The sequence below is a fragment of the Sinohyriopsis cumingii genome, chromosome 13 (assembly GCF_028554795.1).
Source record: "Sinohyriopsis cumingii isolate HCF-2022 chromosome 13, ASM2855479v2, whole genome shotgun sequence".
Lineage (NCBI taxonomy): Eukaryota > Metazoa > Mollusca > Bivalvia > Unionida > Unionidae > Sinohyriopsis > Sinohyriopsis cumingii.
Genome location: NC_142973.1, coordinates 46797627 through 46810363, shown reverse-complemented (window position 1 = coordinate 46810363; position 12737 = coordinate 46797627). Strand labels below are relative to the sequence as shown.

The 12737-nt window shown below is 35.5% G+C and overlaps 4 non-coding genes across 4 annotated transcripts; 2 read left to right on the top strand and 2 right to left on the bottom strand.

Moving 5' to 3' along the window:
- Nucleotides 1-1982: 1982 nt before the first annotated feature.
- Trnap-ugg (transfer RNA proline (anticodon UGG)) lies at nucleotides 1983-2054 on the bottom strand. Its single transcript has one exon. It is a non-coding gene; the product is annotated as a tRNA-Pro (tRNA).
- A 1433-nt stretch (nucleotides 2055-3487) lies between these two features.
- Trnag-gcc (transfer RNA glycine (anticodon GCC)) lies at nucleotides 3488-3558 on the top strand. Its single transcript has one exon. It is a non-coding gene; the product is annotated as a tRNA-Gly (tRNA).
- A 6517-nt stretch (nucleotides 3559-10075) lies between these two features.
- Trnap-ugg (transfer RNA proline (anticodon UGG)) lies at nucleotides 10076-10147 on the bottom strand. Its single transcript has one exon. It is a non-coding gene; the product is annotated as a tRNA-Pro (tRNA).
- A 1433-nt stretch (nucleotides 10148-11580) lies between these two features.
- Trnag-gcc (transfer RNA glycine (anticodon GCC)) lies at nucleotides 11581-11651 on the top strand. The gene has a single exon. It is a non-coding gene; the product is annotated as a tRNA-Gly (tRNA).
- Nucleotides 11652-12737: the final 1086 nt, after the last annotated feature.

Genomic DNA, 12737 nt, shown 5'->3' with positions numbered 1-12737 from the left:
AGATTCTCAACAAGAAAAATCACAACCTACCAATTACGTTCTTTGCTGATCCCCGGTCGAGTCATACCAAAGACTTACAAAATGCTACTAACAGCTGCCTCGCTTCACGCTCAGCATTAAGAGGTTAGTGTTAGGACTGGTCCGCCTGGTGTCAGGATAATATGACTGGGTTGGACATCATGCTACATGTCTGCGGCATGATGCCCCAGTACTAGACATAACTATAATCTGTCGCACTGCGGACATCGTAGCGATATGACTGATAGATTATTAAAGCTACGTTAAAAATCCAAATCACACACACACACACACACACACACGCAGACGCACACATGTTCTTTGCTGGTTTTAATCGACGTTCTTATTTTTTCTTCTTTCCATTCCTTACAACCTTACACAACAAAAGATAACAATTACGTTATTTGTTAGTTTCAATCGATGTTCAGCATATGAATCAAAGTTTGCAAGAGAATATTTGTGTGAATATTTGTGTGATTTGCAACAACAATTTCCTGATGCGTTTCAAAGTTACACTTTGAATAGAGCTTACAAAGGAAATGAAAATATAAGGAGCATTTTGGGCGAGATCCAGTCTTCCGAGTATCGACAAGCCTGGTTTTTAAAAGTGTAAATCGAATGGTAGTAAGTGGTGAATGTTTCTAATTAATTCAGACCTAGCAATTAACGTTAAAACAAAATCAAAATTGTAAAGTTAAAAATATAGTTCATATGATGCGTAAACCATGTTTTATGTGATGTATTGTTTAAACTGTATAAAGAGAATGCAGAGGAAACCAAAAGGCATTTAATTTATTTACTTTTAATGAACATTCTGCGGGACCATTATGGTACATAGATTCATTCGCATCTATCTGTCTGTCTCTATGTATAACTGTATGTCTGCTTCAATCTCAATCCATTGTAAACCTGTCTGCCTGTTTGTCTGCCTATATGTCTATTGTATTGCCTGTTCAAGTATTTTGATTCTCTTGATGGGTATTTTCCTTCGTTGGAATGATGAAATATATATCTATATATCAATCTATCGATTGACCGATAGCTTTATTCCGTCTATATATCTTGATGGGCATGCTCCTTTTTGAGAATGAGTACATTTCATACACAACTAGTAAAGTTTCAAAATCTTAGTCTTTCGTCATCATTAAACTATTCAATTTGCTTCAGAACAAGAAGACAGAATAACTTCAAATTACTTTTGTTTTTACATTCATCGCCAGGCTTTCTTCTCCAGTTACTTGTCGACATTATGTCCAAATAATGAAGATAATGACCCAAATATAAGTCCTTCCTCCAAGGACAAAAAAAAAAACTGTCGCAAATGACCAAAGGAAAAACTGATTTTAATGAATTTTAATCATTATTGCATAGGATAAGAAGGAACTTAGTGTCACTATAAAGTGTTTTTTATTTCTCTTAGTTTTCTCTGACGATGGTGTTTTCTGACATATGTAATTGTGGTTAAGATTAGTCTTTCTTGTATACATAAACTGGTTCTCTAAATTCAAGAATGAAACTATGCAATCAAAACTGGCAGAAGTTAAATAATTATTAGCATACATTTTGATAAGGATGTCTAAAACAAACTTTTTCTGTATGGGTGTGGAGGTTAACTTTGTTCAGAGGAAGATAAGAGTGCAATGAAAAACTATGCTAATCCACTGGTCCATACAGTAGTTATATTTGTTCAAGAATTTCAGTACATCCTCTGAAGCTGAAGTCGTAAATGGGGTTCTGGGAAGTTAACTTCCAATTAATTGTACTTGACTAACTATATGAAAACCTATTTCAAGTTTTGGAGAAATGACAATTCACCAGCGTTTCCGAAATGAATCCGTCAAAAGTATTGCATTTACACGAATAATTGAAAATGAAATATTTCACTCATGGCTGTCCCGAGAGATTGCTTCAACCATTTACCAGGATACTACAAAATGAGTATTAACTTTCATTTCCAAAATGGTGGGCTCGTCCGGGATTTGAACCCGGGACCTCTCGCACCCAAAGCGAGAATCATACCCCTAGACCAACGAGCCTCACATTTAAAATAATCGTGCCATTATCCGCCTTTATATTTGTCCTGCATACGAGCCGCTACCTTATCGACAGCTTGATATCAGTGCGCTGCTGTTACTCAGATCCTTGCACATGAAAAGATTATATCATAGATGAAACGTACATATTTCATTTCCTTGTGTACATTTCATGCACAAATAGTATTGTTTCGAAATATCAGTCTTTTGATATCATTTACTATTCAGTTTGCTTCAAAGCTAATCTCCCAAATCTATGAGACATACACATATAAGTCCTTCTTCCAAGGAGAAAAAACTGTCGCAAATGACCCATGATCAAACTAAATTTAATGAATTTTAATAATCTTTGCATCATTTAAGACCAGATGATAGGAAGGAACTTAATGTTCTTATAAAGTGTTTTCTTTTTCTCTCTTAGTTTTCTCTGAAGAGGGTGTTTTGTAATATATGTAATTTATGGATGACATTATTCATTGTTGTATACACAGACTGGTTCTCTAAATTCAAGACCGAAACTATGCAATCAAGCTGATTGTTGTTGTGGGTAACAAATGAAAAGTAATTAGTTGACTTTGTTTAGACTAACATGCTTTAAGATAAAGTCGATTTCCGATGACGAAGACATATTTAGAATTAAAATGATATTTTATTTGCATGCTTCTAAATGAAATCCAACTCATCTGAATTTTACTGTTGATAATAATCAAGAGTTTCAGATCTACATAATATTAATTGCTGCCGATAGACCCTTGGACAATTCGTTGATCAAACAGCATTCTCCATTCGCCGGCGTCCCCGTTTGACACTTGCATTATGCATAAAGATGAATGCATGCTGATGTATGTCGATGGAAGCCAAATTTGCCATTCTAGTCGACGGTCATACCATTAATTTGACAGTTGATTTTCACAACAACAAAAAAGATAATTCCAGTAGGTGGATTAGGCAAGGTTCGTTTTAGGTTCTCTCTAAGCAGCACATTCATCTTTCGTTAAAGATATGATAGGAAATCTGTACAAATATTATGAATTCGTCCATCAATATTTTGCTTAAAAACCAATTCCGGATAGACTTTGTTCTATTTACAACCTCCTTGAAAACGAATACCGTTTTCTACTAAAATGCATCTTGTGGATAGATGTGAGATGAAATTCAAGCAGACAAGACCTTTGAAGAGACTAGCAAGTGAGAAATCATGTGGCTGTCTCCAATTTAGAAAGTGCTTCAATCCAAGTAATCTACGCCGTTTCAGAATCAAATAAAGAGATGTGTTGTGTCGGTTTATTCTAACAGCATGCATTGTAACCCCATAGGCAGTCAATCAATAAATCAACGCCTACTGAATTAGATGACACAGACATGTAAATGACATTAGGCAGTTAAGGTAAAGACACGGTGGGGAGATAGGCCCTTACGAAGCAAGGGAATAATGTGCATCGGTGGTTCAGTGGTAGAATGCTCGCCTGCCACGCGGGCGGCCCGGGTTCGATTCCCGGCCGATGCAAATTTTTTTTATATAGTTTTAGAATGTTTGCATAATCCAATATTTGTAATAACTCTTTTTGCCCTAGTCTAATTTTCGCTCACTTTTGTGTTTTATGCCAACTCCACAACTGAAATCGGAACAGTCCTTGAATCAGAAGCTTGGATGTCTCACACTGAGTGTCCCTCGCTTCCCGGAAAAAAACATGGATGTTGGTGCAAAACAGCTTTCCATTACAGTGGGACAGATCCTTATCTTGTCTATAAGGAGTTTCTAATTGGAACTGTAGGAAGAGCGTAATAACCTTCATTTTTCAGTCAGAGGTTAATCTTTAAATCCGGATGACGATGCCTATCGCCCTTAATTATTTTAACACAAGAACATTTCAGTGTACTGAACGTGTTATTATCATTTACTTTATGACACTAGAATACTCTTTTAGAGATGTCTTCAATTTATTTCAACATTTATGTCTGTCTGTAAACCTCGTTTCACGTTTGACCTTCTCCAGCCAACTTTGACTCGAATTTCATTGAACTGATTTCAAATCCAGACTGAAAGGAATGATACTAAGTTCCTATTCACAATGTTTTTGTGTTATTTACAGATTATTGTATCAAACGATCATTGACCTCTCTCTCTCCCTCTCTCTCTCTCCCTCGCACTCTCTCTCTCTCTCTCTTTCTCTCTCTCTCTCTCGTTCGTTATCACACAAGAGTTCAAAGTTTATGCCTGCACAATGTCATATGTGGGAAAGTCATCATTGGAGATGTAAATGTTTAGATGATCAACCTGTCATGGGTTTCATTACATTTCAGAGGACAACAAATAGAACTATAATCAGCCTGCAATTTCAAAACTCTACAACGTCATTAAGAATAAATGTACGACATACTGTTATATCTACAATTACACCGTTTGAAAGATAAACTATATCCTCATGCGCAAACATGCACGCACGCAAACATACATATATGTGTAAACAACATACAATCATTTTTTTTAAAAAGGCAAACTGTTATCTATACTGTATTTCTACTGTGTGATTGAAGTTTCTCCTTAATTGCGGGTAGGAGATTGGGCCTATCTGAATAATGTCTTTTTTATCAATAACATATTGAAGGCTTATTGTGTATATGGTTGTAGATTATAAAGTAAGATTATTAATTTTGTATGAAAACATCTTTATTTGGATTTGAGCTCAGATCATTAGTTTTTCCTCAGGAAATCCTGGTGTACCAGATATTTGGCATGTTCTTTACTAAACCTTTAGTATTATACATGATCTTGCTGCCAGCGTTGAATATTATAGTAAACGAAACAGATATATTTGCAGTAGATGCATTAGGCAAAGTTGATTGCAGGTTTTATCTAAGCAATACACCAAACTTTAGGATAGGAAAACTGTACCAATAGTGCGAATTGCGTCCATTAATGTCTTGCTTACAAACTAATTCAGGAGGGATTTTATTTGATTCACAACCTCCTTAGAAATGAACACCATTTCTCTACTTGCATGTGTCTTGTAGAAAGATCTAAGAGCCATATATATACAGACGCTGGCGGCCTTCATTTGATTGCAAGTCGATGAAAGGGTACTTTTACGTTCAGAATGTGTGCATGGTCCTAAATTGTACTAGCGTTTCTCGCTGTAACCTAATTGTCGCTCACTTATGTTTTGTATGCCAACGCCACAACTTAAAGTCTTCCATCAGGAGATGGGGTTTCTCACACAGAATGTCCCTCGTTTGATAGATGCCCCGTGAATCCAAAATCAAAAGCAATTATTTTGTCATTGAGGATGTATTAAACTGCATGCCATAGCATTCATAGAACTGTATGCCTGAGAATGTGCAGAAATGCATTTCTGTCTATCGAAACAAAAGCACACCTGATGTTTCTATCCAGAACTCAAACCTGAGTAAATCATAAAATAGGGAGTTGCAAAATTAATGCTAAAACAGTTCTCTGGCAATCAAGAAGTCTAGTAAAAGTAATGCCACCAATGTCTTTCATCAGTACATTTTGGAATTAGAGCTACAATGAAATGATTTTGCAATATTATCAGCCTATTACAAACCCAGTTTGAAGTGAGACAGAAATGTGACTCGGATTGAATCTTGAAAAGGTAAATAAAAGTCAGACGGAAACTTGCCGAAAACATGGAAGTCCGACGATATTTTTGAATAGTAAATGGAAATCAGACGAAGTCTTGGTAAAGTATGTTTAGGTAGATTTCTGAACACAAGGGAATTCGACTGCTGTATTCCGAATTCAATACCAAGGTATTGTTATATTTATCCGAAAAGTCACAAACGGGTCTAGAACTGGACTATGCCAAGCGAAGTTCGGACAAGTGGCACATTGTTTCAGATTGTTCAAGACAGACTGAGCGTGTTGCCGAGCGGATTTATTTTAATCGAAACACTTTGGCGCAGAAACACTATCCATATTTTAAAGATACAAATGATTTCCTGGAAAAAACTGACCAAACTTACAGCCTCTTAAAACTGTATACTTGGAGAAAGAAAAGTGTGCAACGGCCATAAATTACCATTTTTGTACGTTAGGTGTATTGAGGATAGTTTCCTCGTTTGGACCCATGTGGAGGAAAAATAGTTTCCTGACTGGATAAAACAACCAACATTCATCAATTAAAATTAAAACGAAAAAGAAATGGAATAAGGAGTAGATTTCCTAAATTTGACATTATACAACAGAATAAACTTGCAAACGGGAATAATCGGGACATTAGGATATATTTAAAGGAGATTCATCAATTGTTACGTTAAATACCTTTCCTGTAAAGCATGGGTTCAGGAGCATTGTTAATTCCAAACACATATTTCCCACACGATTTTGCAACATCAACAAGATTTAATGACGCTTGTTCGATGTATTTCGAGAAATAAGTTGAAAAATCAAGCAAGTGGTTAAACAGAGACCTGAAGTTTTAAGAAGAATAAATATTCTCAACAAAACAAAACTAACAATTTCGTTTTTTGTTAGTTATATTCGACGTTCTTAGTTTTTCTCCTTTATATTCCATACAACTTTACAAAACAAAAAATAACAATTACGATCTATGTTGGTTTCAGTCCACGTTCTTTTTTTCTTTTACATTCCTTAAAAGCTTGCAAAACAAATGTAACAAGTACGTTCTTTGTTGGTTAAAGTCGATCTTCTTTTTTTCTTTCTTACATTCTTTACAAGCTTACAAATTAAAACTAACAATTATGTTCTTTTTTGGTTTCAATCGACGTTCCGCATCTGCAAGATGACTTATTGTTGTTACAGCTCTGTGAAGATAACAATTCCAAAATGTTGCACCGTATAATTGTAAATATAACTTTATCAAGCATATTTATTCTTAATAGGGTTGTCAACTTTTGAAAGCTGAGGCTGATTGAAGTCCTGAAGATTGATCTCTGAAAGGTAAAGAAATGCAAGACAGGTTGATCATCTAGCCATCTACAACTACAAATATAACTTCCCAACATATGTCACATACACAACGAGAAAACACCGATATTATTTTCACCGAAAGCATAACTTAGGAAGAAAATTATAATATATTCAATTGAATTCGAATCGCAATTATGCGACTATTTATTTCAATTGAAACCTTTAAAGGGAGGAAATCACTGGCCGCACATGGTGTCTGAAGCCATACACTGCATTATACTCCTCATCAAGAGCAGAAGATTTCTTCCAGGACATGGTGATTATCACAATTTTTGCACGATCAGTTGCGTTCAAAACATTTAAAAGAACGGAAACATGGTACTTATTGGAAATGTAACACGTGCAGTTACATACGAAGCCAGTGAATGAACAGGAGCCGTGGTGATGCATAGTTATAGCAGAAACAGTTGCATTTGAAAATCCGAGAAACAGAATAAACTCTCTAGCCGAAGATGTTACCTACTTATGATATTGATCAAGTGGTAGTCAGTATTTATCACCTTCAGACACACACAATAAGAGAACGGGAGTAAAATGAAATTTGTTGATTTTGAAATAAGGACAGACCAAGTTTCATGAAAATGTCTTACAATTTTAGAGCGAACTAACTGAAGACATTTTATTCTTAATTCTTACTGATTATATGGACAGACATACATTCGCAGAGTAAATGTGAATTTTTTTGAACATCAAAGTTTTCCTAATTTGACTTACTTGTTCATCTTTGAACTGCAACGATAAAACACTTAATTGACCATATGCCTTTTGTATGGTTTCGCTTTCTAATGAACCGAACACTTGATTGAAAATTCAGGCGTGAATATGCTTTGGCGCATCATCTTAAATTAGTATCATATACTTTCTTTAAAACATAATCTGGACACTAGAATAGTTTTAAAGGAGATTCATCAATTGTTACGTAAAATACTTTTCCAATAAGTCGTACGTTCAGGAGCATTGTCAAATTCCCAATACATATCTCCCACACGATTTGTAACAATCAACAACATTTAATGACGTTTGCTTGTTGCTTTTCGTGAAATAGGTTAGAAAATCAAGAAAGTGGGTAAACTGAGACTTGATGTTTTAAGAATAATAAAGATTCTCAACAAGAAAAATCACAACCTACCAATTACGTTCTTTGCTGATCCCCGGTCGAGTCATACCAAAGACTTACAAAATGCTACTAACAGCTGCCTCGCTTCACGCTCAGCATTAAGAGGTTAGTGTTAGGACTGGTCCACCTGGTGTCAGGATAATATGACTGGGTTGGACATCATGCTACATGTCTGCGGCATGATGCCCCAGTACTAGACATAACTATAATCTGTCGCACTGCGGACATCGTAGCGATATGACTGATAGATTATTAAAGCTACGTTAAAAATCCAAATCACACACACACACACACACGCAGACGCACACATGTTCTTTGCTGGTTTTAATCGACGTTCTTATTTTTTCTTCTTTCCATTCCTTACAACCTTACACAACAAAAGATAACAATTACGTTATTTGTTAGTTTCAATCGATGTTCAGCATATGAATCAAAGTTTGCAAGAGAATATTTGTGTGAATATTTGTGTGATTTGCAACAACAATTTCCTGATGCGTTTCAAAGTTACACTTTGAATAGAGCTTACAAAGGAAATGAAAATATAAGGAGCATTTTGGGCGAGATCCAGTCTTCCGAGTATCGACAAGCCTGGTTTTTAAAAGTGTAAATCGAATGGTAGTAAGTGGTGAATGTTTCTAATTAATTCAGACCTAGCAATTAACGTTAAAACAAAATCAAAATTGTAAAGTTAAAAATATAGTTCATATGATGCGTAAACCATGTTTTATGTGATGTATTGTTTAAACTGTATAAAGAGAATGCAGAGGAAACCAAAAGGCATTTAATTTATTTACTTTTAATGAACATTCTGCGGGACCATTATGGTACATAGATTCATTCGCATCTATCTGTCTGTCTCTATGTATAACTGTATGTCTGCTTCAATCTCAATCCATTGTAAACCTGTCTGCCTGTTTGTCTGCCTATATGTCTATTGTATTGCCTGTTCAAGTATTTTGATTCTCTTGATGGGTATTTTCCTTCGTTGGAATGATGAAATATATATCTATATATCAATCTATCGATTGACCGATAGCTTTATTCCGTCTATATATCTTGATGGGCATGCTCCTTTTTGAGAATGAGTACATTTCATACACAACTAGTAAAGTTTCAAAATCTTAGTCTTTCGTCATCATTAAACTATTCAATTTGCTTCAGAACAAGAAGACAGAATAACTTCAAATTACTTTTGTTTTTACATTCATCGCCAGGCTTTCTTCTCCAGTTACTTGTCGACATTATGTCCAAATAATGAAGATAATGACCCAAATATAAGTCCTTCCTCCAAGGACAAAAAAAAACTGTCGCAAATGACCAAAGGAAAAACTGATTTTAATGAATTTTAATCATTATTGCATAGGATAAGAAGGAACTTAGTGTCACTATAAAGTGTTTTTTATTTCTCTTAGTTTTCTCTGACGATGGTGTTTTCTGACATATGTAATTGTGGTTAAGATTAGTCTTTCTTGTATACATAAACTGGTTCTCTAAATTCAAGAATGAAACTATGCAATCAAAACTGGCAGAAGTTAAATAATTATTAGCATACATTTTGATAAGGATGTCTAAAACAAACTTTTTCTGTATGGGTGTTGAGGTTAACTTTGTTCAGAGGAAGATAAGAGTGCAATGAAAAACTATGCTAATCCACTGGTCCATACAGTAGTTATATTTGTTCAAGAATTTCAGTACATCCTCTGAAGCTGAAGTCGTAAATGGGGTTCTGGGAAGTTAACTTCCAATTAATTGTACTTGACTAACTATATGAAAACCTATTTCAAGTTTTGGAGAAATGACAATTCACCAGCGTTTCCGAAATGAATCCGTCAAAAGTATTGCATTTACACGAATAATTGAAAATGAAATATTTCACTCATGGCTGTCCCGAGAGATTGCTTCAACCATTTACCAGGATACTACAAAATGAGTATTAACTTTCATTTCCAAAATGGTGGGCTCGTCCGGGATTTGAACCCGGGACCTCTCGCACCCAAAGCGAGAATCATACCCCTAGACCAACGAGCCTCACATGGGAAATAATCGTGCCATTATCCGCCTTTATATTTGTCCTGCATACGAGCCGCTACCTTATCGACAGCTTGATATCAGTGCGCTGCTGTTACTCAGATCCTTGCACATGAAAAGATTATATCATAGATGAAACGTACATATTTCATTTCCTTGTGTACATTTCATGCACAAATAGTATTGTTTCGAAATATCAGTCTTTTGATATCATTTACTATTCAGTTTGCTTCAAAGCTAATCTCCCAAATCTATGAGACATACACATATAAGTCCTTCTTCCAAGGAGAAAAAACTGTCGCAAATGACCCATGATCAAACTAAATTTAATGAATTTTAATAATCTTTGCATCATTTAAGACCAGATGATAGGAAGGAACTTAATGTTCTTATAAAGTGTTTTCTTTTTCTCTCTTAGTTTTCTCTGAAGAGGGTGTTTTGTAATATATGTAATTTATGGATGACATTATTCATTGTTGTATACACAGACTGGTTCTCTAAATTCAAGACCGAAACTATGCAATCAAGCTGATTGTTGTTGTGGGTAACAAATGAAAAGTAATTAGTTGACTTTGTTTAGACTAACATGCTTTAAGATAAAGTCGATTTCCGATGACGAAGACATATTTAGAATTAAAATGATATTTTATTTGCATGCTTCTAAATGAAATCCAACTCATCTGAATTTTACTGTTGATAATAATCAAGAGTTTCAGATCTACATAATATTAATTGCTGCCGATAGACCCTTGGACAATTCGTTGATCAAACAGCATTCTCCATTCGCCGGCGTCCCCGTTTGACACTTGCATTATGCATAAAGATGAATGCATGCTGATGTATGTCGATGGAAGCCAAATTTGCCATTCTAGTCGACGGTCATACCATTAATTTGACAGTTGATTTTCACAACAACAAAAAAGATAATTCCAGTAGGTGGATTAGGCAAGGTTCGTTTTAGGTTCTCTCTAAGCAGCACATTCATCTTTCGTTAAAGATATGATAGGAAATCTGTACAAATATTATGAATTCGTCCATCAATATTTTGCTTAAAAACCAATTCCGGATAGACTTTGTTCTATTTACAACCTCCTTGAAAACGAATACCGTTTTCTACTAAAATGCATCTTGTGGATAGATGTGAGATGAAATTCAAGCAGACAAGACCTTTGAAGAGACTAGCAAGTGAGAAATCATGTGGCTGTCTCCAATTTAGAAAGTGCTTCAATCCAAGTAATCTACGCCGTTTCAGAATCAAATAAAGAGATGTGTTGTGTCGGTTTATTCTAACAGCATGCATTGTAACCCCATAGGCAGTCAATCAATAAATCAACGCCTACTGAATTAGATGACACAGACATGTAAATGACATTAGGCAGTTAAGGTAAAGACACGGTGGGGAGATAGGCCCTTACGAAGCAAGGGAATAATGTGCATCGGTGGTTCAGTGGTAGAATGCTCGCCTGCCACGCGGGCGGCCCGGGTTCGATTCCCGGCCGATGCAAATTTTTTTTATATAGTTTTAGAATGTTTGCATAATCCAATATTTGTAATAACTCTTTTTGCCCTAGTCTAATTTTCGCTCACTTTTGTGTTTTATGCCAACTCCACAACTGAAATCGGAACAGTCCTTGAATCAGAAGCTTGGATGTCTCACACTGAGTGTCCCTCGCTTCCCGGAAAAAAACATGGATGTTGGTGCAAAACAGCTTTCCATTACAGTGGGACAGATCCTTATCTTGTCTATAAGGAGTTTCTAATTGGAACTGTAGGAAGAGCGTAATAACCTTCATTTTTCAGTCAGAGGTTAATCTTTAAATCCGGATGACGATGCCTATCGCCCTTAATTATTTTAACACAAGAACATTTCAGTGTACTGAACGTGTTATTATCATTTACTTTATGACACTAGAATACTCTTTTAGAGATGTCTTCAATTTATTTCAACATTTATGTCTGTCTGTAAACCTCGTTTCACGTTTGACCTTCTCCAGCCAACTTTGACTCGAATTTCATTGAACTGATTTCAAATCCAGACTGAAAGGAATGATACTAAGTTCCCATTCACAATGTTTTTGTGTTATTTACAGATTACTGTATCAAACGATCATTGACCTCTCTCTCTCCCTCTCTCTCTCTCCCTCGCACTCTCTCTCTCTCTCTCTTTCTCTCTCTCTCTCTCTCTCTCTCTCTCTCTCTCTCTCTCTCTCTCTCTCTCTCGTTCGTTATCACACAAGAGTTCAAAGTTTATGCCTGCACAATGTCATATGTAGGAAAGTCATCATTGGAGATGTAAATGTTTAGATGATCAACCTGTCATGGGTTTCATTACATTTCAGAGGACAACAAATAGAACTATAATCAGCCTGCAATTTCAAAACTCTACAACGTCATTAAGAATAAATGTACGACATACTGTTATATCTACAATTACACCGTTTGAAAGATAAACTATATCCTCATGCGCAAACATGCACGCACGCAAACATACATATATGTGTAAACAACATACAATCATTTTTTTTAAAAAGGCAAACTGTTATCTATACTGTATTTCTACTGTGTGATTGAAGTTTCTCCTTAATTGCGG